Source organism: Camelus bactrianus, chromosome 3 (genome assembly GCF_048773025.1).
Source record: "Camelus bactrianus isolate YW-2024 breed Bactrian camel chromosome 3, ASM4877302v1, whole genome shotgun sequence".
NCBI lineage: Eukaryota > Metazoa > Chordata > Mammalia > Artiodactyla > Camelidae > Camelus > Camelus bactrianus.
The window spans coordinates 11,875,463-11,900,463 of NC_133541.1; the positions used below are offsets into that span (position 1 = coordinate 11,875,463).

The 25,001-nt window shown below is 44.0% G+C and overlaps 1 protein-coding gene and 1 non-coding gene across 5 annotated transcripts in view; one reads left to right on the forward strand and one right to left on the reverse strand.

Moving 5' to 3' along the window:
• Positions 1-25,001, forward strand: part of TRIO (trio Rho guanine nucleotide exchange factor) — a 332,063-nt gene that overhangs the window by 74,213 nt on the left and 232,849 nt on the right. The window lies entirely within an intron of this gene.
• TRNAT-AGU (transfer RNA threonine (anticodon AGU)) lies at positions 6,541-6,613 on the reverse strand. Its single transcript has one exon. It is a non-coding gene; the product is annotated as a tRNA-Thr (tRNA).

Here is a 25,001-nt window from a genome sequence, read left to right on the forward strand (position 1 = left end):
TGTGTAATTTAAAAATCAAAACAATGCTTTAAGTAACAAAAAAGACATGAAATAAATGCAACTTGTAAACATTCATTTAAGTATGGATGCCCAGATAATAACTATACACTAGAACAGTGGTAATGGAAGTGCTGGTCTGAGGGGACAGCATGTGTCTGTAAATCCTCTAGCAGCTTCCTTCATTGAGTCTTGCTGTGGAAAAACAGTCCACTGAACAAACTCTGTTTAAATGCAGGAAGGTTCTAATGAACTTGTGGACTTGCCACTGGTCTTCAGATCACATTGTGGTAGCCCTGCTCTAGAATATGTGACTATGTTTCCACCTGTTTGCACCCATGTATAGAATCTCCATGAACGAGAGGTCCACGGAGGCCACTTGTGCCTCATGTGTTGTGCTGGTGACTCCGAGACCTTGAGTCACGTTGCTGCTGGTGACATAATTTCTCAGGTGAGCAGCTCTTGGTACATTTCCAAACCAAAATAGAGATTTCCCCCATTTACAGGTTGTTCTCCAGAAAAATGTAGTGTATAGAAAACTGTACCCCCAAAATTGTTTCTGCATGAAATAGAGTTAGGTTGTAAACCCAGGATTTTCACTTCCTTGAATATCTGGCAAGACACTGGAAAGTCAGGCAAGATGCTTAGTGACAGGTGTGTGTGTGCAGGTGTGTGTGTGTGCGTGTTGGCAGGGGCTGTCACATGCAGTGGTGTCCAGCATTCCTGGCTTTCATCCTCTAAATGCTAGTAGTGTCTCCTCCCGCCCCGCCCCCCCATCCTTGTGACAGCTACAAACGCCCGCACAGATTCCCAAATGTAGATGAATGAAGGAGTGTGGAGGTGAGGATCGGGGAGCACGTTCGTCACAGGGGTGGGTGTCAGGATGGGTGCTGTGCTGTGCTGTGCTCGGGTGCAGGTGGGCTGCGGAGGGAGCAGTTAACCCTCTGCCTCAGCTTCCTCAAGCCTCTTCTCCCCCTTATCATGTGCTCCTTCTCTGCCTTTCCCTTCCGCCCCCAGTTTTGCCCCATTCTCCCTAGTCCTTTCTCTTTTCTGTCATTCTCTAGGGTAAACTTCCTTGTCTTGATGTTCTAACATACCAGCTAGTCTTATCATTTGCAAGGTATGTTGAAAACACTTTATTACCAATAGTAATCAAAGCACCGACATTTGCAACGCACTTTTCCCAATATCACTCACTTCCCTATTGATTTTAGATTTGGGGCTGGAGAGAAAGCGGCGGAGTGCAGGCTCCTGCCTGTCACGATGCTCCGGGGGGCTCCCTTGCCCGTCACAGGAGGTTGCTGGAGGACTGAACTTGAAAGATACAGCTTGTGAGTTACTTGCCAACGCCTGCTCCCTGCGTTTAGTGGTAGATGTTACAGAGGAGGCAGAAACAAAGCCCCGTCTCCCATGTTCCCTATCGTTTGGTATTTTAACCATCTAAAGGTTTAGAAAGGTACTTTGCTTCAGCAACGTCTCACTCTGCGATGTGACCCTGTGATGCTCAGTACTGACGAACAGGTCCATTTTTCAGCGGGGGCCCTCCCCCATCCACTTCCCTCTGCGGGCCAGACCCTTTGGTGCTCTGTGAGTCTGAGTGTGAAAGTGTGTGTTGGAAGGGAGAGCGGTTACTGCTGTTGTGTCTGAAACAAGTTAGGGTTATATTTGGTGAACCAACTTTGGCTATTATCGGTTGATTTTTATGGGTTTCACAGTTGAGCAGTAATGAGTCATAATCACTACTTAATTGTCTCAAGCCAGAAGGTGGACGTGTTTTTTTCTTGGACCCTCCAGGCTGTCAGTGAAGGGGAGAAAACCTTTCCTTGGGGTTAAGTTGAAAGTCAGCTGCTGACATCCTTTCTTGGGCTGGTCGCGCTCTCCTGAGCAGACCTCTTTCCGGGAGCCTCTCTGCCACAGAGGTACAGAGCCAGTCACCAGCTCCACTCTCTACCATTATGAGTTTAATTTAATAATACAAGTAGAACATGAAGTATGTAAGTATGAAATGTCTGCTGCGTAGTAATTTAAAGCTTTTACAAGTTATGGCAGAGTTAGAGGAAGTGGTATGTTTTATTGCAGACTCACAATAGGGGTCCTTTCTCATCCTGAGGACTTGTGTTCCTTTGAAGAGTCTTTTTTGGCTTAAACCCATGACTGAATTTAATTCTCTATTTACTCATATTACCATAGATCATTTTGGGGATGGAGGAAGCAAATATTTTTTAAGAACTTACATGTGCAAGATCATTCAAAGATTCAGGCCTTCTGGCATAAAGGTTTAGTTGAAAACATAAGGACTTCATTCTAACAGCAGTGGCGGCAGCAGCCCCCAGCCCCCGAGATAAGAGCTACAAAAGTTATCTAATCCTCACTATGATCCTGCCAAGGTGGGCCTTGTGTTATAGTGCTGACATCAAAGATGAGAGATGCCAAGTGCTTATGAAGGTCACAGGCTGCTAGGGGCCAAGTCTGTGTTTTTGCCATTACCCTTCTTGATAACATATTCCTGTTGTACTGGGCTTGTCTTAGGTTCTTGGATGAGGCAGACATACCCACTGGCCCTGGCCTCCCTTCCTCTGGCTGCAGTGAACATGCCCTCCCTGCACCCCAACCCCTTGGTTAAGTTCTAACCACCATTTAAGTTTCATCTTAGATGTGAGCAGATAGGCATTTCCTAACCTCCACATCAGCTTCTTCCTCCACCCCACTCCCCAGCCTGCAGGATGTCCCCTTGACTTCCTGTAATCCCCAGCTTTCTACCTGTTGCATTTATGGTATTAGTTGGGTGATGGGTGCCTACTCTCCTGGACTCTTAGCTCAGTGAGGGCAGGAGCCGTGTGTCATCCTTGCCTAGCATGGCACGTGGCACATGGTGGGTGTACGGGAGATGGTTTCTAAATGAGTGAAGGGATGTTCATACTTTCGTCCACCATGTTCCATGCAACACACACAGAGCAGAAAGCGAGAGAGAGAGGTGTGCGCAGCCTTCACGTCATGGGCAACAGAATTTAAAACATTGCACACTAAATCATTAAAAAAAGGATATGTTTTCAACATACGCATTTTTGTTTACTTAATATGTACTGTATACTGCAAAAATTCACAAAATTGGAACTTTAAAAAGGATGAAGAAATTTTGAAAACATGGTGTTTCTAATATATTTTTCTGTGTCACAAAATCAGCTGATGCGAGGACCTACTGTCCTGGCAGCTGGGCTGCTGGGGAGCTGGGGCAGGCTTTGCAGGAAGAGGAAGTAACTAAGCTGGTTCTAGGGTCTAGTGGGATTGGATGGGACAGATCAGAGCCTGGTCTAGGGTGGGAAGTGCAGGGCTCGTGCAGGGAGGGATTCACATATGGATGGGGTAGGGGAGATAAGATTCATCAGAAAGACTGGGACTTGGCTGGGGCTGAGGTCTGATTCTGTTCAAGATGTAAGACTTCACCATCCTGAAATGACAGGTTATTAAGTTCTTTGAGGAAGCAGATAACTGCCTTCCCCCTATCCTTCAGTAAATACTTTTCCTTCCTTCTCGTATCTTTGAGTGTAGTAGAAATCAGGTGTAATTTATTCTATCTCTTTATAAGAACTTGGTTAATTTTTTCCCTTCTCTATCAGATACACCTGAAAGATTTACTCTTTGTCATTGAAAATGGTGATGAGGTTCCTGTACAGAGGACGGCACCAAGCCATGGACTAAGTCCATAGAGAAATACTGGTTGTTTCAGAGGTAGAATAGGTGACAGGATAAAAAATGTACAATTCAGTGTTAACATTTGGACGAGCTAGGCAGTGGCTAGGGGCACCTGGTGGTTGCAACCTTAGAAGCTGGTGGCCAGGCCAGTGGATGGAGGAAGTGCCTCTTCTCTGGCTGAGCTGTGGGCGGGGTGGCAGCTGCCTTGGCGTATTTAACCCCATGTTGTGAGACTGCTGGTGATGCTTGTCAGGGGTGGACAGCTCCCCTGAACCAGTCTGTAATCTCAGTATCTTTTAGGGGCAATGTTTACGCCACACTGAGATGGGGGAAATACACTGAGATTGGTAGTTAGAGAATCAATGTTGAAAAATCACATTTGGGGTAGTGTAGGGAGTGAAATAAATAGTGAAAATTATTCCTGTTCTAACTATAACACTGTGTCTGCAAATAAGGGGAAGCATTGTAATGCTTGCAGGTTGCAGTGCAAAGTGTGTTTAGCCTATTTGATGGAAGCAGATACGTCAGTCTGCGAAGAGGAATGTGTAAGTTGTCACAGCAGGTCATTTAACAGAGGTGTGGGGCATTTAAAAGTGCTTTATTTGTAAAAAAAACTCTGAAATGGCTATTATAAAAAATGATCTCATGTGTAAAGCTAAATTATTTTTAAGGAATATCTATAATGCAGAATATTGATGAGAAAATACTAGTTTGTTTTAGGTTAAAATGCATAATTTTTTTGTTAAAATGATAGTTTATAAAAACGATAAAAGAAAATGTACTTTTGCCCTAAATTATATTCCAATAACGTGGAAATTTTGATCTAAATGAAATATTAATAAGGCTTTAAGAATTTTTTTTTAGGAAACTTAAGGGGAAAATGGTATCTCTGAAAAACAAAGCAAAACCAAGACAAAATATTATCCATTCTCACATAGCGTATTCAGAATATAAGGAAAACCTAGGAAGTATATTTTGCTACTTGTAAAACATTTCTTTTCAGATAATTTGTTGATCCTTTAAAAGTGTGTTTTAAGCATCTTATAATACAGTCTAATTCATTCACACGAACTAACAGATTCTATAAATAAAACAGACCCAATCTTATTTTAAAAAAAAATGCAGCAGGAAGACCTGGGTTTGATTTGGCTGCACTGTCTCCAGTAAGTGGTGGTATCTCATCTTTGACCCTCGAGTCCCTGGTTTCTAAAGTGTAGACCATAAATGTATTTATCTTACAGGCAGGGTTTAGTCATTAGGTTTGGTAATAAATGCTTTGAAAACTGTAAAACCCTATATAAAATGTAATTGTTTCAGTGATTTAAGGATGGAATGTTGGCCAGTGATCATTCTGCCAGGTCCAAAGGTAGTTTCATTTAAGCAAACTGGAAATCTTCTAGAAAAAGGAAATATATATATGTATATATTTTTCCAAAGCCAAAATGTGAAAACCATGAATAAAATTTTAACAATGATGTATATCCATTCTAATCTGAGCATGTATTTGTGGAATGAGTTCATGGAAAGTTGTCAAAAGCTTTTGGGTAGGGAATGTAAGCGTTTTGGTGGTTTCACTGCTGAAAGTAAACATTTTTGAGAAAACTTAAAACTTGCAGCTGTCGATTCAATGGACTGATCCAGTTCTGTTAGGTAGATAACCTGTTTAACAAATAATTTATTTATGGTAGGAACCAAGCTAATTTTATTCAGCTGTTGATTTCTCTGAGCATACATCTAAATATGGAATTATGATGTTTTGGCCTTTGATGAGGCAATTTTTAAAAAATATTATTTATTTTAACATTTTTTTAAAAAATTGAAGTGCAGTCAGTTACAATGTGTCAATTTCTGGTGTTCGGCACAATGTCCCAGTCATGCATATACACACATACATTTTCATATTTTTGGAGGCAGTTTTAATAAAGGTTTTTTCCAGAGCCTGAAAGGTCCCCGGAAAATAAAAATGTAATGGTGATTAAAGGTACTTTCTTTAAATGTGTTCAGAGTCTTAAAATGTTTTCATCTTTTATACAAGGACAGAGAACATTTTATGAAAAAGAAGTTTATCTTAATTATAAAATGTATGTGTTTATTCTTCAGGCCTTCGTCTTATAGTGAACCATTTGCCAAAGCCAAGGTAATGAAGACGTTAAGTAGCCACCTTTCTGTTCAGTGCATCTAAAAGAACTGTTGGGTTCAGGAATAGTTAGCTTGAATATACGCACTTACTTCTCCAGAGGAATATTTGGCCAAGGTAGTAAATATACTATTTTAGTTACTACTCTATATACCCAAACTTTGTGTGCCTTTAGGAGAGCAGAAATAGTCATACTATATCTATTCAAAGTAATCTCTCCTCCATTCCAAATGTGTTCTTAATAATCAGTTACAGAGTAGTATTTTTTGAACAATGTCTTTGTAACATTTCCAGTCTTTTTTTCCTTTTCTTCCTTTCTTTCCTTTTCTTCCTTTCTTTCCTTTTCTTTCTTTCTTTCTTTCTTTCTTTCTTTCTTTCTTTCTTTCTTTCTTTCTTTCTTTCTTTCTTTCTTTCTTTCTTTCTTTCTTTCTTTCTTTCTTTCTTTCTTTCTTTTTCTTTCTTTCTTTCTTTCTTTCCACTCTCTTTCTTTCTTTAATTTTGGCCAACTTTATTAGGATATAACTAACATAGCATAAAAATCACCTATTTAAAGTGGATGATTCAGTGACTTTTTAGTGTATTCAAAGTTGCATGACCATCATTACAGTTGGTCAACTTTAGAACACCTTCATTGCCAGAAAGAAACCCCACACCCCTAACCTTCAACCCTTCAGTCTTCCCACCCCTTCCAGTCTTTTTTTTTGGGGGGGGGGCAGAGGTACTGGGAATCGAACCCAGGACCTCATGCATACTAAGCATGCACTCTACCATTTGAGCTATACCCCCTGCAGTCCTAGGCAGCTGCTGCACTATTTTCTCTGTGGATTTGCCTGTGAAACAGCTTGTTTCATAACTTGAGAAACGTATACAGAGGGATGTTTCCAGCCTTCCTCCGATTGCAGTGCAGTAACGTGGTGCACCTGTGTAAGCCACTGAGCCCCCCTGCCTGCCTGCTCGGCGTTACAGTTTTCCCTCTGATAGCATCCCAGTGTTCTTTCCCTTTGGTCCCCATGTGGTGGCTGATGTAGTGACTAAGAAGGACAGGGAGGGTATAGTGGTACGTAGTGCTGCTGTAGGTGTGGTGTGAGGTGAGGCTGAGAGGACATGGCTTGCATGATGCGTTGAACAGCAGAGAATTTGTGCAGACAGCCTGACCAGGCATGCTGGAGTTGTGTGTGCACACGTGGTGCGCACACCTGCTGTTTCCAGCAGTTGTTGAGTGGAAGTCAACAGTTGTAGCCTGGACACAGATGGAAGTGAACATGACAGTGGAAGATGAGATATGAGCAGTCACTGAGCTCACTGACCAGCTTGGTGCTTAAAATGCCTGACTGGCCCCAGCTTAGCGACTTCGTCTCCGTCCCAGTAGACGGAGGGGATTGATAGATAATGAGCTGGCCAATAATATTGGTCAGGACTTGAAAAGGGAAGTGGGCTACAAGCTGAGCCCAGACCTGCCGGCCTGGTTTTAATTTAGAATTAGCTACAATTTGAAGTAGAATTCACGACTCAACTGTTTCTCTTCTTTCTCAGCATCAACGCTATTATTACTGGTTGGGCAAAATTACCTTAAAAGCATTACTTTGGGTAGTTATTTTATTTTATTTTATTTTACTTTTATTTTATTTTATTTTATTTTATTTTATTTTATTTTATTTTATTTTATTTTATTTTATTTTATTTTATTTTATTTTATTTTATTTTATTTTATTTTATTTTGTTTTGTTTTATTCTAGCCACTGCCCCTGTCCTGCCTGCCTATTATCAATTAAACGTGCAGGAAGAGCTATGTATGTTCTCCTTTTTATTTTCTGTGACTTAAAGTGATTATAGTTTTCAGACAAAATCAGAGCTGTAGAGTGGAATTTACATGTGAGAAAGTGGAGTTTGGGTCAGATTTCTTGAAATACTGGGCATATCAGAGATTTTAACAGGAATTAAATTAGGAGAATGCTCAGCGATTTTGTTTTCCGAGGGGCTGCAGCAGGTGTTGGAGGTGAACGGACTACCTGCACTCTGGGAAGGGCTTTCTGTGAGTAAGAAGGTAATTAAGTGTGGTGAAGAAAAATATTTCGGTGTTTTCTTTGAAGCCGATTTTAACCCTTAATTGGTTCATTAATTTAAAACACTTAGAGGATCAGTGACAGGGTCTTTCCCTCTCTTGTGGTGCAGTAATGAGTAAACTCTGCATCGCTCTGTCACCTCACATGGACTCACTTGCAGCCTGTGCAGGCGCGGCCAAGGAGGCAGGGGCTTGATGGGCGCACTGTCTCTTGCTCTGGTTGAAAATCTCCATGTGCATATAATCCAGGACTGTAATAAAAAGAGAATTCAGTGTACATCCTTTTTAAAATGTAACTTTTTATGCTCTTTCTTCCATTCACATAAATAATTCAGTAAGTGATCCTTAAGCTAAAGTCTTGCAATGCAGCTTTGTGAAGAGCCTGGGGGCACAACTGCAATGCTTTCTGCCTGGTCTTGAATGGTGTTGCCTGGAGCTGAGAAGTCCCTGGTTTCAAGTCTCTGGTTTAACCTTGAGTTAATTAATCCCTTGTAAACCTCTGTTTTCTCAGGGAAAATAGGTAGAAAAACGGGCACTTCTTAGGCTAAGGAGAAGTGCCAGCTGATGGTATCTGTTCAGTGAGTGGCGATGCCAAATGTAATGATAATGTTGTTTTTGTTGTTCATTTTATTTTCGTATAGGACAGAAGAGGAGGGTACACATAATCTGAAATTGTTGGCCATAGACTTGAGATGTGGAGCAGAATGCCTAGGGTGTTTTGTGTAGTCAATAAAGTAAAAAAAATACTGAAAATTCAAATATTAAACTGCCAGAATAACTCCAGAATATATAAATGGCATTCTAACAAATTGTGCTTATATGTTTTTGATGGAAAGTAAGAATTATTTTGTAATTTTCTTTTCTGATTAGCTGTACAGACCTCCTATCCCCCACTCCCCCTGCCCCCCAGCCTTTCTCAGTGCTTGTGTGAGCTTCCAGATAAAGCTGGTATTCCTCCTCCTATACTTGGTTGAAATGTGCAGGATAAGAATTAGGTGCAGTGATTCAGTCTGCAGCGGCAGCTTTCATGCGTCTCAAAGTCTGGAGCCTTGGTCTCTTAGTTGAAAAGAAGTGCATCAGCATAGCAACGTGAAGAAGTAGAATTCATCCCCCCACTCCCCTCCCTGGCCCCTGACTTGTCTTCACCAGGCGCTTGACTGGGAATTGATCTCCCTATTTAACCCTCCCTGACCCCGTCAGGTGCCACCCATTTCACAGATGGGGACTCTGAGGCCCAAGGCCACCCAGCTGCGGAACAGAGTTCCGATTGGGTTGAGCCAACTCAAAAATCCCACATTCTTTCCACCATTGTCTGCCTCGTGCTCCGTGGAGAGGAAGATACAGAAACATATATAACTGTGAAATTCACAATGGAAGTAGGAATTTCAGTTCAACAAACATCAGAGGATGGATGGAGAACTGTATGGGGTCTAAAGAGAGAGCATCTCTCTGTCTGCATTGCCCCCTCCCCTCCCTAGGAAAGGCTTCATGAAGTTTTGACTCCAGACTTAATAGAAGGATGGCAAGGCGGAGACAGTGATAAGAGCAGAAGGAATAGTTTCCCGATTTTGAAGTAAATTCACATATAGTTTATAAATTTTTTGAGACTACCCCAGCTGTCCATCTAGAATGTCCCCTAGGTTTTCCTGTCTCTCTAGCTGTTCCTTCCTAAACTCTTTGCCAGGCTTTCCTTCCTTTGAAACATAAATTTTGCTGTTTTTCAGAATTTTGTCCTTAGTCTGTGAGTAATCAGTTTTCAGATAGTAATAATAAAAGTTAATAGGAATCATACAGGTTTCTGGAATAAGGCTTTAGAAACTAAATGCAGCATGAAGTTTATTTGCTTTTATGAATGTGATGTGGTTATGTTGATTTATTCTAGCAAAGAAGTGATTTCTGAAAACGGGGTTAGCTTTTATCTACTAAATGCAGTTCAGTAGGGAGATAGTTTCAAATCAGGAGCTTCACAGTGGGGATAAACGAAGACAGAAGGGTTCTTGGTGGCTGGAAGATTAGGAACTGATGTATTTATGTATGTGAAAATCATTGTAAAAGTTTAGCTAAGCTGTCATCCTGAGACTGTCCCCCTCCCCTTTTTTACATAACAGCAGATTTTCATTCCCCTCACTCTTCCCTTGCTGTGAACAGTTGCATTTAAGCATTATCAGCATTAAAAACATATTTGGGAGGAAATCCAAGCCAAGCATCTGTTAAGCAGCCAGACATTCTCCAAAAACCCTTTCAGCTGTAAGCAGTGGGTGTGTGCGCCTTGTCCCCTTCCACACACGCGGAGACTGGCTGCCTGCGTTCTTTGGGGAGGGGTGGGTAGGAGAGGAGGTGGTTCCTCCGCAGACTTTTAGACAAGGGGGAAGGGCATGGGGAGGGGAGAGACTACCTGTGTTTCACCAAAGGCATCAAGTTCTATGTGGTAGAAAACAAGACCCCAGTTATCAACATCTGATAAAATTCTGTAAGTCTAGTAATTGGTTTGAATTTGAGAGGATATTAAACTTGGATTTTTCTCCCCACTTTCTTTCTTTCATTTTTTCCCCCTCTTAGTACAGCCTCGATGGCATTTCTTCATTAAAGCTGTTGGCAAAACCCATTTTAGATACAATATGATGTAAGTTTGAAGTTTATATTATTTTCTCATGAACTGTGAAACAGAAGTTTGTAAGAGTTGTTCTTGGGTTCCTAGAGTGTGACTGGTTAAGTACTGGTGATAGTTTTTTAGGGAAATAGTGATGCATTTCAGTACATTGAAAGGAGCAAAAATGTTATTTTAATTCTCTTTTTTTGTTATTTATCAGTGTTAAATTGAGGCTTTTTTTTTTTTCTTTCCCTACTGAGCTTATTTTTGGTGAAGACCACTAAAGCAGTTTGAGGGCCTTGTTCAAAGAGGAGTCTTTTCCAAAGACCTTTCTTTCATATTAACTTACAACAGGCTTTGTTTTGGGCCTGTCTCATCTATATTTGAATTCACAGTTAATGTGTAATTATCTCTTGAGCATCATAAATTTCCTTATAATAAGAGAATTAAATGATACTGATTTAGGGAAACCAAATAGAAATTATGGAGTAGGCAGAAGATTTTGTGATCTTTTACTAATCTTTGGTACGATCATAAAATCTGTCCGTAGTAAAACCAGCACTGTTTTAGGATGGCCTTTAGCGGGTACCATGGGAGCAGGCTGGAGGGAGTGGAGAGAGTCAGCTGTTACTCCGGACTTTAGACTGTGTGTTTTAAAAAAGTTTTTAGAACCTTTTATTTATTTGAAACTTGAGTTATGTATAGACTGATTTTTATAATGTTGGACTTAGAGAACTTTCAGATTCTAAAACTGATTTTTTTTAGCATTATTTGCATTTGTATTTCATCACTTTAAATAGCACAATTTGAAGAAGACAAAGCAGTAACAACTAAAACGTGAATTTGATCATTTTAGGTTCTTGTTTCTTCTCTGGGCTCAGACACACTGTAATTGTCTTTGCTTCTGCTTTAACACATTAGGTAGGATGTGCTAGTTGTATTAGTAGTGGAGTCTCTTGATGCCACATGAAGGACAAATTATATTCCATGAAAGCTTGGAATCTTTTTGTAACAGTGCAATAAATTTGAGTGCTTTAATTTTTACTAAAATTGAAATAAATTATATTACTCTGACAGCATTCTTAATAAAATAATAATGACAACCACTAACCTCAGTCACTTACGGTACTTAGCAAATGCCAGGCACTGGTCTGCACTCTTAACTTGTATTAACTCTAACCCACAGTGCTGTGCCACAGGATGGACATACTGTTTCACAGATGTGGAAACTGAGGTACAGAGAAGTTAGGTGACTTATTCAAGGCCACACAGCTCTTGTGTGGCAAAGCCAGGCTTGGAATCCAAGTGGTATGGTCTTACTTCTGTGTTCTTAACCACGTGCAGCTGTTCTGCTTGATGTTTTCAGCTGACTGATGAAAAGTTCTTTCCTCCGCTACATTAATATGACCTTACAATATGAATATACATATCTATGTATGCAACAGAGATACACTAAATCATTACCTTTTCTCAACCCGTGTATCTTACATAGAATATGTCCTTAGCAGAGAACACATAGAAGACCGATCCTATGGAAATCTGAAGTCTGGTCAATTTTTATGATTAAAAATATGATGACCATTGGTAAGATTTTTTCTTTGGGGAATCCTCACAAGAAGAAAATAAAGTGTTGTCTGCCAGTCATGGAGGACCGTCTGCTTCTATCTCCATACTCTCTAACAAGTGAATATTAGGAGGAATGCATAGTAATGTGGGGCCTTTTAATCCCCTCTTTGATTGTTCAGGCAGCCAACCCTTAATTTCCCACGTTGTTGGAGAATTAACTAGAAACGGGAGATACAGTCCCCACCTCTGTGGACTCCCTCTCTACTTGGAAAGGTGAATTGTAGGGGGACCATGAATCACACACCTGGTCAGTAAGTTCCAGCTGAGGAGACTTTCAGGACAGAGCGCACAGCGATGAGAGTCCCCAGGTGTGGGATGGACACTGTCTTCCCTCCCCTAGTGCCAGAGCCAGCTCGGCAGGTGTGCAGCGGAGACTTCCGGGCCTTCTCACCCCTCCCTTGCGGCTCCTTTCTGGCTTCTCTCTTTTCCGGTAGTGTTTTGGGTGTTTGCACATCTGTCCCCGCCTCTGACATCACCCTCCCTTTCCTCTCCATCCACATTTACCTTCTTTCCTCCACCTTCAGTCCATACCATAGAAAGAATTTTTTTTAAGTTTGATTTTGATTCAAGGCCCTATTCCTTAATGCTAGTAAACTTTTCCCACACCCTCCTTAAGTTACTCTTAGCTTCCAGAGTCCTTGGTTGGTTTTTCTTTGTTCGTAGTCCTTGATTTTAAAAAGTTTTCACATACCTACGCCACTTTTATTATGAGGGTCTTTTGATTGAGAAAATGATTTTTTGGAAGATATTGCACTTCACATAGAGATGATAATGAAAAAACAGTGTCTTAGAATGAACAGAGTATCTAGGTTTGAAAAAAATTATTCAGCAGGAGGCTGTAAGCCAAGCTAGTTTTTCCTCCCCAGCATTTGCTTTTCTCATACATTTGTAAGGAAAACATATGCCGTGAAAATAATTAGGTGCATTAAAAGGCCTTATTGACTTTTGTGTACTTGGCAGGTTTTTTTCCCCTTAATTGTGTGCATTTTTCACTAGTTTTTGTTTTGTATGATTAGTTTTTGGTATAGGCATGCCAGTAGCCTAGAGCCTCCTCATTCATCAAATAAAGGATAAAAAAAAATAGCAAAGGCCTTGTTTGAGCTTTCCACCTGCTGTTCCACAGACTAGCTGGTACGCCGGCACCGCCGCCGTGTGCAGCAGGGCCGGGCGGCGGAGGGCTCCTGGTGAGGGGAAGTGACTCAGATCCTGCCCGGGGCCTGGCTGGCTGCACTGCTCGGTCACTGCCCGACGGAGGGGAGCTCATTTACCATTTCATGCTTTGGGCCCATTAGTTAAAATAAGGAAAATAAAACATCAAGGAAAAAGTTTTGAGGTCTTTGAATAGAACACTTTAACCCAGGACTTGATGTTTCTTTCATGTAGGTAGATCCTAATACACTAAAAAATATAACCTATTTTTCAAAAAAGACGATTATTTTGCATTTGAAGTTGCCAGCTTCGGGAGTGCATTCTGAGGTTGTGATTTTTAATTTAAGCATTCGGTATAGAAGTGCATAGGATTTCAGGTCTGTGGTTCAGCTGTGTCTGCGTCCTTCTTCTAAGGCTCTCAGAGATGTAGGTAGCATTTTCACAGTACATGTAGAATACTTACAAGCAACTTATGGCCAACTTTTCTGAATTGGTTATTTACTTTCTAGAATGAGTTTTCCTATAGGATTGATACTGGTGGCTCGGCTCTCAGGCCAGCCCCTACAAATCAACCTAACCTGTAATATCATTGAACTATTGTATTAAGAATATTAGAGAAAATAAACAGTGATCATTAATACAGATTTGAAGCTCTGATGGGCCAGTGGGACCAACCGTGTTTGCCCCTCACTGAAGCCCACTTGGCAAGAAGCAGGACCCTGGTCAGTGGCCAGGAATTCCGTGCTCCACTCCTTGTCATCAGCTTCAGAAGTAGCAGTCCTCGTGCATTCTGGTGGGTCCATCAGGAATGGGCCCCGCTCTGGTAGGGACATCGCAGTCACCAAAGCTGGAGTGCAGGGTGAATGCCGTTTGGGGCTTGCATGAGAGTCAGCTGGAAGCTGAGTATTTAAACGCTAAGTGTACAAAATTCCCTGCAGCAGACACTGAAATATTACTGACATAAAGTTTGAAAAAGCTAGTGAATCTTTTGGGTCAGTGACAAGGTAGCATTTGTTGTGATAGAGTGTCTCTAACATTACTCCTGTGTGACTGTTTCACCATTCTTAGCTTGTAACAGCCACTCGCCATCCTGTGGTAGATCCACTTGTCCATGGTATTGAATTTGGTTTTTGTGAAAGCTTATTTGCATCTGTTGAAAATGCTGGCATAATTTCTACATTGGACAACCCCAGAAACCTGAGCCCTTCTTTCACTGACGCTTCTTATTTCAGCTAGAACATTCTTTCTGAATGTGTGTGCTAGGATCAGGGTGTGTGCACAGTTTTCAAATGGTGCAGTCTTTTTCTGCAACAACGAAGCTTCTGATTCGGGGAGTGCCTCCAGTTCCTCCACCTCCTCCTTTACTTTTGAATTAAGAAGAGAAGGGCTTAGATTTCTTTCTTTTTTTTTTTTTTTAAGGCAGCTGCTAACAAAAATCATGTTTTCTTAAGAGCTGTGCTTGTCACCATGTAGTGATGGTGTATGTCGGCCCAAGCTGGGGACAGTTCTGCTGGGATGAATGGGCGATGCTGAGGCATGGAAGAGCTTCCCTATGTCCATCAGTAGCCTTTGCAGCAGACCGTTCCTGTCCCCACAGTGGTTTGTAAGGCTGTCTCTGCCTGTGCACACAGAGGCTATTGAGAAGAGCAAGTGGGTAAAGGGTGTGAGGGGGGTTGCCTTGTGCTCCAGGATTTGGGTAGTTGCTAGCCTGTTGACACCACTGCCACCCAGGGGTTCAACCTCTGAAAGCCCGATTTGCCAAATGATTCCCATTCTAGTTAAATGATGCAGGCTCTGGAATCAGCTCTTTTGAGTGTTGAGTATACTTGGCATCTGCTTCTAAATAGGAAAAGATTGAAGCTACCTAAGCACAGAGTGTATGTTAAGTACTGCCTGATTGTTCTGGAATGTAACTCTTAGGTAATAATATAATGAGAGAAACACTCATCATCCAGCCCCTTGATTTATTTAAACCCCTTGTAAATTTTACTTGCCCTCTCACCTTAAACCATTTATTTTATCTGATAAGGAGTTATAAACACTGTTTTATTGTATCCTTTGACTCAATTTAATTCACAAGGTGAAAGTTCAAAGTAAACAGAATGCCTTTTTAAGTAGAAAAATAAAATGTAACTTAAGTTCAGGATCAACATTACTAAAGTTTCGGTATCTCCTTTCTCTTAAATTTAAAACTTGATTTATTAGACATTAAAGTAGGTGGGAATTCTCAGGTTTAATAACACCCAGGGCTGAGGAGTACCATGCTCGTGGAACTTAATATCTTTGTCAGTGTTTTAAAACAGCAAGTCCATCCATAAAGTCTCATCTCCACTTTCCTGAGCTGTTGGGATGTGGGAAGGATAAAAGGGGGATGGGGCCAGCTTTGTTCCACCTGTATCCACCTCCTGGTAGCTTCACAGGTAGGCCCAAAGCTGTCAGTTCTCTGCAGGGTATTAGAACCGAGGTGCTCTAGGTATTAAGGGCCCAGCCCAGCCCAGCCCAGCCCAGCCCAATCCAAAAATGTCACTTTTTCTTCCAACTCCAAACCCACATCTTCCCTGGTTCAGCCATTTCTACAGAGCAAGCATATTGTTTATTCTTCAGCTCTCCTCTCTCCAGTCCCACCTCCACTCACCCTGCTCACTCCCCTCTGCATGGGGCTGGGGACCTGGGACAGGGAGGTGGTGGGTACGTGGGCAGGAAGGGTAACATCTCTTGGCTGTTAATACTGCCATTATTTTATTCTCCCTGATCCCGTCTCTGCAGCTGTCTGTTGGTTCTTCAGAGACATCCCCTCCCCCCACCTCCCAGAATGTTCCTAAATTCTGGTGAGGCACATTCCAGGTGGCCTTTTACAGCTCCCCTCCAGAGTCTCCCCTGGAGGTGCACCCTGCTCCCTACTGCCCCTGCCCCACTAGCCTGGCCCGGCTGCTCTCAGGACCTCTCCATGGTCCCTCTGCCCTCACCAGCAGGATGTGTGTCTGCCCAGACTGGAAGGTGTGGGCTGCAGAGTTTGCTGCCCTCTCTCCTCCCACCACCTCAGCCTGCTGGGCAGGGGCTGGCGCCAGGAAACCCCGCAGAGATGCGCCTGGGGCCTGGCGTTGGAATGCCTGGGCACTTCCCCCATCTGCCCTGGCTTCAGGCCTGAGCCAGGTTCAGGGTAATGGGGATGTCCTGGTACTGTCACATTTGGGGATCTGGACTTTGCTGCCGTAATCCCTTGTTTTGAGGAATGGGTGAAAACCGCAGAATTATAGGGAAGATCGGTCTGAGTTACGGAAAAATTTAATGTGTAATTCATTTACAGTTGCAGTTGATACACAGCTTTACATGAACAGTTTTGTTAATTCTTGTATTCTGTTACAGTAAAAAATAAGTCTTAAGAAATTCATTCTTATAATTTAACTCAGAAATTGAAATTACATTGTAGAAATTCTTAATCACTTGAAACTTGTTTTGGAAAATGCACTGAATTTTGTGGTCGTTTTCTTACAGGACGCACATGCACACATACACATACACCATTTAGATTTGTAATGTAAATTTCCATTGTGTACATTAAAATGTACCTTGACTTTGTCTCATGACTTTACAGTCTGTATTGAGAGAGCACACCATTTGGACAGCAAAGTTCACAAGTTAGAATCTGTGGACTTAGATATCTCAATAAAAAAGACGAGCTATTTGCTGGCCTTTAGCTCTGCTTGGTTTTAGCTTTTGAGTATAGGAAATTTAGATGCATCTTACACTTCATGATATATTAGGAAATCATGGGGTTAGAAATTGGTAATACACCAAGTTAAAATGATAAAAGGAGCTGTTGAAGGAATCATGCTCTTATGTTATAACTTATGTTATTGCCTTCCCACTTTTTTTTTAATTAGAAAGAGATAGAATGTCCAATCTTAGGCTTTAGGTAACTGAAATTCTGTGTCATTCCCTTTTATTAAAACAGCTGCTGTTGAACTGTGTTGAATTCATTTGCATACTATTGACTGCCGCTTCAAAATGACATTGAGTAGCTTAGGAAAGTAAAATACATTGATTTGAACTGTTCATTACTTTGATGGTTAATTTTATATTAATGAATAGATTGAAAATACATGGAAATGTTGCAGCCTGGGCCCCAGGCAGTGTCTTTGCTCCCGATGCTATGCTGTAGGGGAGGAGCCCCGGGTCCTGCCTGAGCAGAGGGCAGCTCATGCCTGTGCCTCTGCCCCCCTCCCCCAGGGTGGGCCCCCCATTAGTACTGCCCAGCATGGGCATCTGCCTGTCCTGTACAGACAAGAGGATGGCTCCTTCATGGTCAGGAACTGGTCTTTTCAGATGCGCATCATCAGAGCTGACACTGTCTTCACACTGTGGGTGCTCAGTGCTGTGCTCACTTGTCCTTAATCCTGAGAGCAAGTCTACACCTAAGACATTCTTGTCCCCATTTGATAGATGAAAACCCTGGTGCTCTAAGAGTTTATTAACTCGCACATGATACTTCTGGGGTTTGATTCCAAGCCTGACTGACTGCCCAAAGGCAATGATCTCTCCTATTATTCTGAGCCCCCTGAAAAAAAGATCTGCCAAGCCCCTGGCACAGACACTACACTCAACACAGGTGAGCGAGACGTGGTTCTACCCTGAGCGCTCACAGGTCAGGAATAGTCAGGGAGTCCTGGACCTGCTAACCTCGAGGTCCACAGAGGGCAGGCTGGCTGCGGGTAGTTGACCTATATGTTGTTTCATAGAGGCAGCCACGTGGCTTCTCCATTGAAGTGGTGGAAATGTACGAGGGAGCCTTGTTGGTAAGGCAGGTTGGAATTGGAGAGGTTGAAAATTTGATTTCTGAGCACTAGAGCCATCCTAGGTGCTGGGTGAGAGGTGTTACCCTTTTGCAGCTGCCCATCACTCCAGGCTAAGGCTGATTTGCAAAGGGAGGTGTGAGACGGGCAACCTTCTCATGACTTTGGCTTGAAAAACAGCTGCACTTGCAGGACGTTGGAGGAGGGAATTACCGATGGAGAGTGTGTCCTATGGCTCAGGCTTCATTTGTCCTGTTGTGCGAGTTTAATTGCATGTGTTGAGTTCAAGCAGGTGGACAGACCCCTCGGCACAAATACTTTGTCTCCAGGGCTGGGGAGTGAGCTTTAGTCAAGGCAGCCATAAAGGGCAGGCTTGTTTGCTCACGGTGCACGTTTGGTGAGCAGAGTGCTCGGTAATAACGTCATTCTCAGCCGACTCCTGGCCTGCTTGTTTAATAGAATCATCTTAAAATGTGCAGAGCAGCGCTGAACCCGTGATGACCTGCCGGGGGGCTGGTTGGAGGACGTGCCCGGGCTCGGCTCTATGACACCCGGTGCAGCTCCATCCTCCAGTGGACTGAACGTGGAGACCATGTGTACATCAGTCAGTACGCCACCTGCCCGGGATAGAGCGCTGAGGCAGGTCTGGAATAAGAACAGATGTTCTGCCGATTTCTTACCTAGTTCATGAAAACACCTTATTTTCCTTCCCTTTCCAGTTTTAGGAATTACCCTGTTAAGAACAATTGTGCTCGAGAAGGCACAGGGAAATGATGAATATGAATTTGTTGGCGAATGTAAGCTGCTCGATTTTATCATCTTGGGGGCATGTTTTATTTTTGACACAAAGAAAAGAGAAGGGGATTTTCACCAACAGAAGCTGCCGCCTCTCACACAGCTCTGTGCACTGCTTAAACTAGCGAGCAGTTGCTTCTCCCGCAGCCCGGCTCTGCACAAAGGGGATGATGTAATCTTTTCACTGCCGGCCACGTGGCCCGCATGCCGTAGTCACTGTCTTCACGCGGACACCTCTGCGCTCGCTGCCTGGAACGACTGTGCATTTGGAATCGAATTGCATTCCTTCTCCTTGCCCAGGCTGGCCTTCTTCACCTGTGTATCCACATGTGTGCCTTCGTGCTCCTGGGTAGTGTGGGTGGCTTTTCTTGCAGAAAAATGACCAGAGTAGCATGTTGTAGAGAGCCGTGTGGGTTGTGTGTGCACATTTAAAATTGCGGGAGAGGACACTGTTGCCACTAGCAACCACTTGCCTGTTTATTAGAGGGGTGAAATACCCATGGCTCAGGCTCCCCCTTCAAGCTTTCTGGTGAGTGCTGACCGCGGCTCACCTGTGCCTGGGTGCCCTGGTGGGGTGAGCAGACAGACCGCGCTGCGTGCAGCTGCATGAACATGGAAGCGCATCCTTTCCAACTGAATGACTCCTACCACGCGTGCTGCCTTTGGTTGTCCTTCCTCCGTGGTTGTCACTCCATCCTGTTGATTTAGGGCAGTGACCGCTGCCATGGACTGCACCCTTGTTTGTTCAGCTTTGGGTTAAATGCTTTTCCTGCATTTACTCGTTAGGTTCTGCCAGTAGCTTCTGAAACACACGGATTACAGAGGTGGAAACTGCAGCTGGGGAAGAGGGGGTGCTTTGCTGCCCAGAAGACAGAGACAGGCTGGGGAGCACCTTGCATTTCATCCCTGGTTCTTTCTTTCTCTGAAGGAAAGATTAGGTTGGGAGCATTCTTTCTCCTCACACCACCCTGGTGATTCTCTGGCCAGTTTTTAAGAGTCCCTGGGTCTGTGAGCCCTTGGCCACTGGGCTTTCATGACACCAAGACAGCTCTGCTCCCCTGGACCTGGCTTTGTGGGTGATGTGATTTTGGTGGTTAGGTACTATGGCCTGAAATAGGGAATTACAAGATTTCCTTGATCTGGGGGCCCCATGCCTCTAGGGACCTCACTGTTACACTGTATCAGCACTATTTTAAATCAGCATTTATAGGCTGCATATAAGGTAACAGAGCGTCTTAATCCCAGATTCTAAAACTGTCTTATTGAGAGAACTTGGAGCCTGAGTAGATGGGAGATGTAGAGGAGAGCTTACCTGCCTGCCTGTCACACACACATCCCCTCGCATGGCCACCGTGCTCCCTGCCACAGGCTGGGACAGCCCGTCAGAAAGGCCTGGCTCTCTTCCTCTGGTGCAGGCTCAGGACAGGGGAGCAGAGAGCCGGGCTGTTATGTCTTTATATTTATTGACCTCATGTTTACAGAGCACCATTGCCGGGCAGGTTTTGGTGCTTTATGTGTGTCATGTCATTGAATCCTCACCGTGTCCCCAGGAGGTGGAGACTGTCCTTGCAGGGGACGGCTGGGGCCTGGAATCCATCTGCAGAGGGAAGCAGAGGTGGAGGTAGCCGAGTTAATGGACAAAGCAGGTGCCGACAGAAGGCCTGGGATCAGGGAGAGATTATTCGAGAAAAAGCTGTGTCTGTTTCAGTAAAATCAGAAGGGAGGAATGTTTGCAGTAGAGGCATTTGGAGGTGGAAGGAAAGAAAAGCGAGCTTGTATCTTACCAGCTTGCTTTTCTTGATGAAATAAGAGGTGGCTGCCAGTGAAGGGGTGAGCCGAGGTCGAGGACTTGAAGGGGAGGGGTCGGGGGAGCAGCTGCGGTGGTTCATGTGGCCTGGTGGCCGGCAGCCCCTCACCACTGTCCATTCACCTGGGGTGTGGTTTTGCTTATGGGGGTGACCAACCTGGGAGATGACAGTCAAGTCTAATCAGCACGTGATTCTGAAGGAGCCAACCTTTCAAGGATGTTCTTCCCAAGCAGTTACGTCTTTAGCCTTAACCAGATCCTGCAACATAAGACATTGAAGTAAAAATAACCAGTTTGGCTTTGTTTGTGCTTGTTTACAACAGGAAAAGGCCACTTGCTTACTGATTTCTCAGTTACGGTAACTTGGTGTCTTGTTCAAGATTTCATCTCATTAAAAATTAGGTGTCTTCTGTGCGAGGCTCTTTGGAGACGTTTCCTGTGTGTCAGGGCCAGCTCTCCCATCCTGTCTGCTCCGATGGCTCTTTGTTCACGATCATTTTACAGCCAGTCCTTTTTCACCATCTCCCCGCCTGCCTGACCCGGAGCCTGGCCTTCTCTCCGCTCTGCCCGCCCTCAGGCCCACCTCCCCTCCTTGACGGGGACATATGTGTTGTTTTGCGCCTGCTGAGAGCCAGGCATGTCACTGTCCTCCCACAGGACGCCAGAGTGGCAGGCGTGCTCTGCGGGGCTGACCTCGGCTCCTCAGGTGGCCTCGCCTGCATCACTGAGGGACTCAACGTGTGTTCCTGTTGTGGGGCCTGTTCCAAGGGGCACCCTCTGCTCTCATCTCCTGTAGAAGGGACAAAAGATGACAGAAGAGCCCAGGAAACAATAAAGCCATCCTTGAAAGTTCCTTTAAAACTGACCTTTCCAGATCTGACGTTCTCCCATTTGACTGGCCTGCCTGTGTATGAACCCAGTATAGGAAGTTCTTATATTATTTATTTGTAAACCAGAAGGCCTGGTTCCTGCAGTTCTGTCAGGTGAGCAGTGGGACAAGGTTCTGCCTCCTGGGCAGGTGTGCATCCTTCTGGCTTCTGCCAAGTCCATGGGGAGATGCCGTGGAGTGAGGCCGGCCCCTGGGCAGACTCCTCGCAAGACTGGCCTTCACATTTGGGGCTCCCAGACTCAGTGTTCGGCCGTACATGCAGCCACTGTCTAGGGAGCCTGGCCCCGAAACCATGAGTGGCAGTTTATTTGCTGAAGGAAACACCCTCTACAGCAGCATGATTCTTACTTACTGATGCAGATTACCCTGTCACATCGCTGTCTGTCCAGTGGGAGTTAAGAGGAACTTTGCTGAAGAAAAGTAAGTGCTGATTCCAGGGAGGCCAGGAGCTCTGCGTTTGCCAAAGGGTGTGTGTGCACTGGAATCTCCCGAGTGTGGGAAGGAAATATCAAAAGCTTTTAAAAGATGCTTATTTATAGCTTATTATTTTCAAATATCTATTTGGGGATGTGTAATAGACCGGTACAATAATATATTTATAACTTACAATTGGAGGCATGTAGGAAAATTCTTTGGTGATGGAATTCTTGAGCAAAAGCCCTGGAAGAACACTGCTTTAGTAACAGTTCTCAAAGTGTGGTTCCAGGATCCCATGGGCTCTCTGAGAACTTTGCAGGGAATCTATGAGTTAAAGCTGTTTTCACAATAGGCAAATACAGCCTGAGTTTTTTCTCACTCTGATTCTTTCCTGAGTGTCTCGTGATGTTTCCCGGTGGCTGCGTGGCATGCAGCTTGCAGCAGGTGAAAGGTGGAAGCAGGTTTGAGAATCCAGGTGTGTCCTACGAGGCCAGATGTTAAAGCCCGTCTCCAACGTGCAAAATGATGCCAGCCCTTTTCTGATCTTCTTTGTAAATACAGATATTCTTAATAGAAAGTCTTACTTATTTTAACATCTAATAGATTTATTATTATTACTTTTAAATAAATTAATTTTTAGCACTTTCTCAGGCTTAGTGTTTAGCAGAAGTATCCTTGTTAGGAATCTAGACACTATGTGGATAGACTGGATGACTGCAAGAGCCCACAAAATCCAAGGCTCTTTGGGTTCCTCAGTGACTTTTAAGTGTGTAGAGGTCTTGAGAGCAAACCTTTGAGAACTGCTCACTGTGTTAGGAGTCTGGTAGGTTTCTCTGGGTTGTGCAGTCCAGCAAGATGCCCACAAGAGGAGCCTGGGGAAGGAGGACCCTGCTGGTGGGGGGACAGGAAGGCGAGGGCCCCTTTGTGCCTCTGCCTTGGCCCCCCTCCCCATTTCTGCTCCAGCCCACACCAGTAGCACAGATGGATTATTATATGGGGATCCCTGACACCCTAAGACCAACCTACAGCATTATTTCTGTGTGGAAAATCCATTCCTAAAATCCAGTAACGGTGGACTAGCTGGCCAAGTTTTGGAACACAGGCCGTTTGGTGGTTAGAGACGGAGTTTCTGTGCAGGTCTCCACGGCAGTTCCTTTTTGGCAGTTACTCTCAAGGAGTCTTAAATAGGAGGAACTGTTCGGGGAATTCAGTTGAGATAGAAATAGAAAGGGAAACATCTGGGGTATCCTGTTCTTTCAGTCTCAAACTCTCAGGACAAAATGTGAACATCTAGTTTACTGTTCTATTAGCCCAGAGAGCATAGGACCTAAAATTAATTTCAAACTAATCTCTTGTCCAATAATGTGCTTGTTTTCATTTCCTTGTTCAAGTCATTTTGGTAAAAGGTACCAAATGGTTGCATCTTTAGACAAATACCCAGGCTCATCTGACAGACAAGCTTTAGAGAGGGTGTGGAGTCCAGCCATTTGGGAAAACAATTTGGCATCACCTAGTAAACTTGAAGAGGCGCATAAACTGACCCAGCAGTTTCTCCCCTAGCCTGTGTCTCAGCTTGGAGATGCTCTGGAAGTGTTTTCTGGGATAAGTAGATAAGGCTGTTCGTGGTGGCAGCATTTATAATAGCAAAAAGTGTTTACTCTGGGAGACAGAGTAAATGTCCCTTAACCAGACTGCATAAGTAAGTTCATGGAATAGTCACAGAGTAGAGCATTCAGTAGAGCTCAGCGTGCACATCAGTGTAGAGTAACCACTCACACAGACGCGTCGCGAGAGAATGCTGCAGCGGGATTACATTCTTATGAAGCTCAAAGACAAGCAAAGAAGCAGTATGTCATGTAGCAGCAGATTCATAGATGGCAAACCTGTAAAGAAAAGCAAGGGAATGGTTATCCTGGAAGCCAGCATAGTGGTATGTCTGGAGCCAGGAGGTGGGTACCATCAGGCCATGATGTAGAGAAGGCTTCTAAGGTGCTGGCAGAGTCCTGGTTCCTAAACAGGTTGGTGATTTCAAACATATACGTGTAATACATACACATCCGTCATACAGACCAGCCAGGCATTCTCTTCTAAGTCTGAGGCCCATTTTTGCCTGGGCTCTCATTTTAGTAGCTGAAAGAATTAGGAAAGTTGATTTTGAAAGCCTTTTTGTTTTACCATGCAGTGAATAATTGAATGTTTAAAGCCATCAGGGTTCTTAGAAGTTATTTCCTATAATAGTACCCACCCCTCCTCCTGTTTTGAGGTTTTCAGGTACCACTGCAGAGTTGACTGATGTCATGCTGTGAGCTTCCACAGAACCATCTGGGCATAATTATTTTTGCAAGGAACGTAGAAGGAAAACTTAGTGTGGTTTTTCATCACTTTAGAAACTTATTTTCGAGCGAGTTTGCCTTTACCAGAGTGGGCTGAGTGCGTGGCAAGCCTTGGACAGTGTAGGCAGGAGGGGCTGCACCATTTGCATGCTCTGTTAGCTGTTCATTGCAGTGCTTACTTACCACGTGCCTAGGCAGAGTGGGAAAATCATGTTTCTTTTTAATCATCTATTACAATGAGAGATGATGGTGTATTAAAGAAAGAGATGGAAGGTGGAAGATGGGAGGAAGGAGGGAGGGTGGCCTCAGGCCTGGGCCCGATGGCCCCGCAGGGGTAGAGAGCCTCCTCCTGCTGTTCATTGCAGACTTCTGGCTGGCCGGACGGCGCAGGTGGAGGGCACGGGCGTGGGAGCCAGGTGCCCTCTTACCTGTGGCACCAAGCCAGTGCCTCCTGGCATCGCCCCCAGGTGTGGTGTCACTGGTGAGCGATGGACGGCAATCCCTCCCCTCCCTGCGAGAGACAATCTCTCCTCCAAGCGAGAGACAAGGGATTCTTACTCCAGTGGACGGGCTTCTGACAGTAGAGGGGTGTGAAGTGGAAAGAAGTCAGAAAGGGAGGACTTCTTTTGGTGATTAAAGTGTTGGTTGTCACCATCTTAGTGAGGGGAGGTGATCTCTTCTTTTGGCTTATCTGTTTTCATTTCTAATTGTGC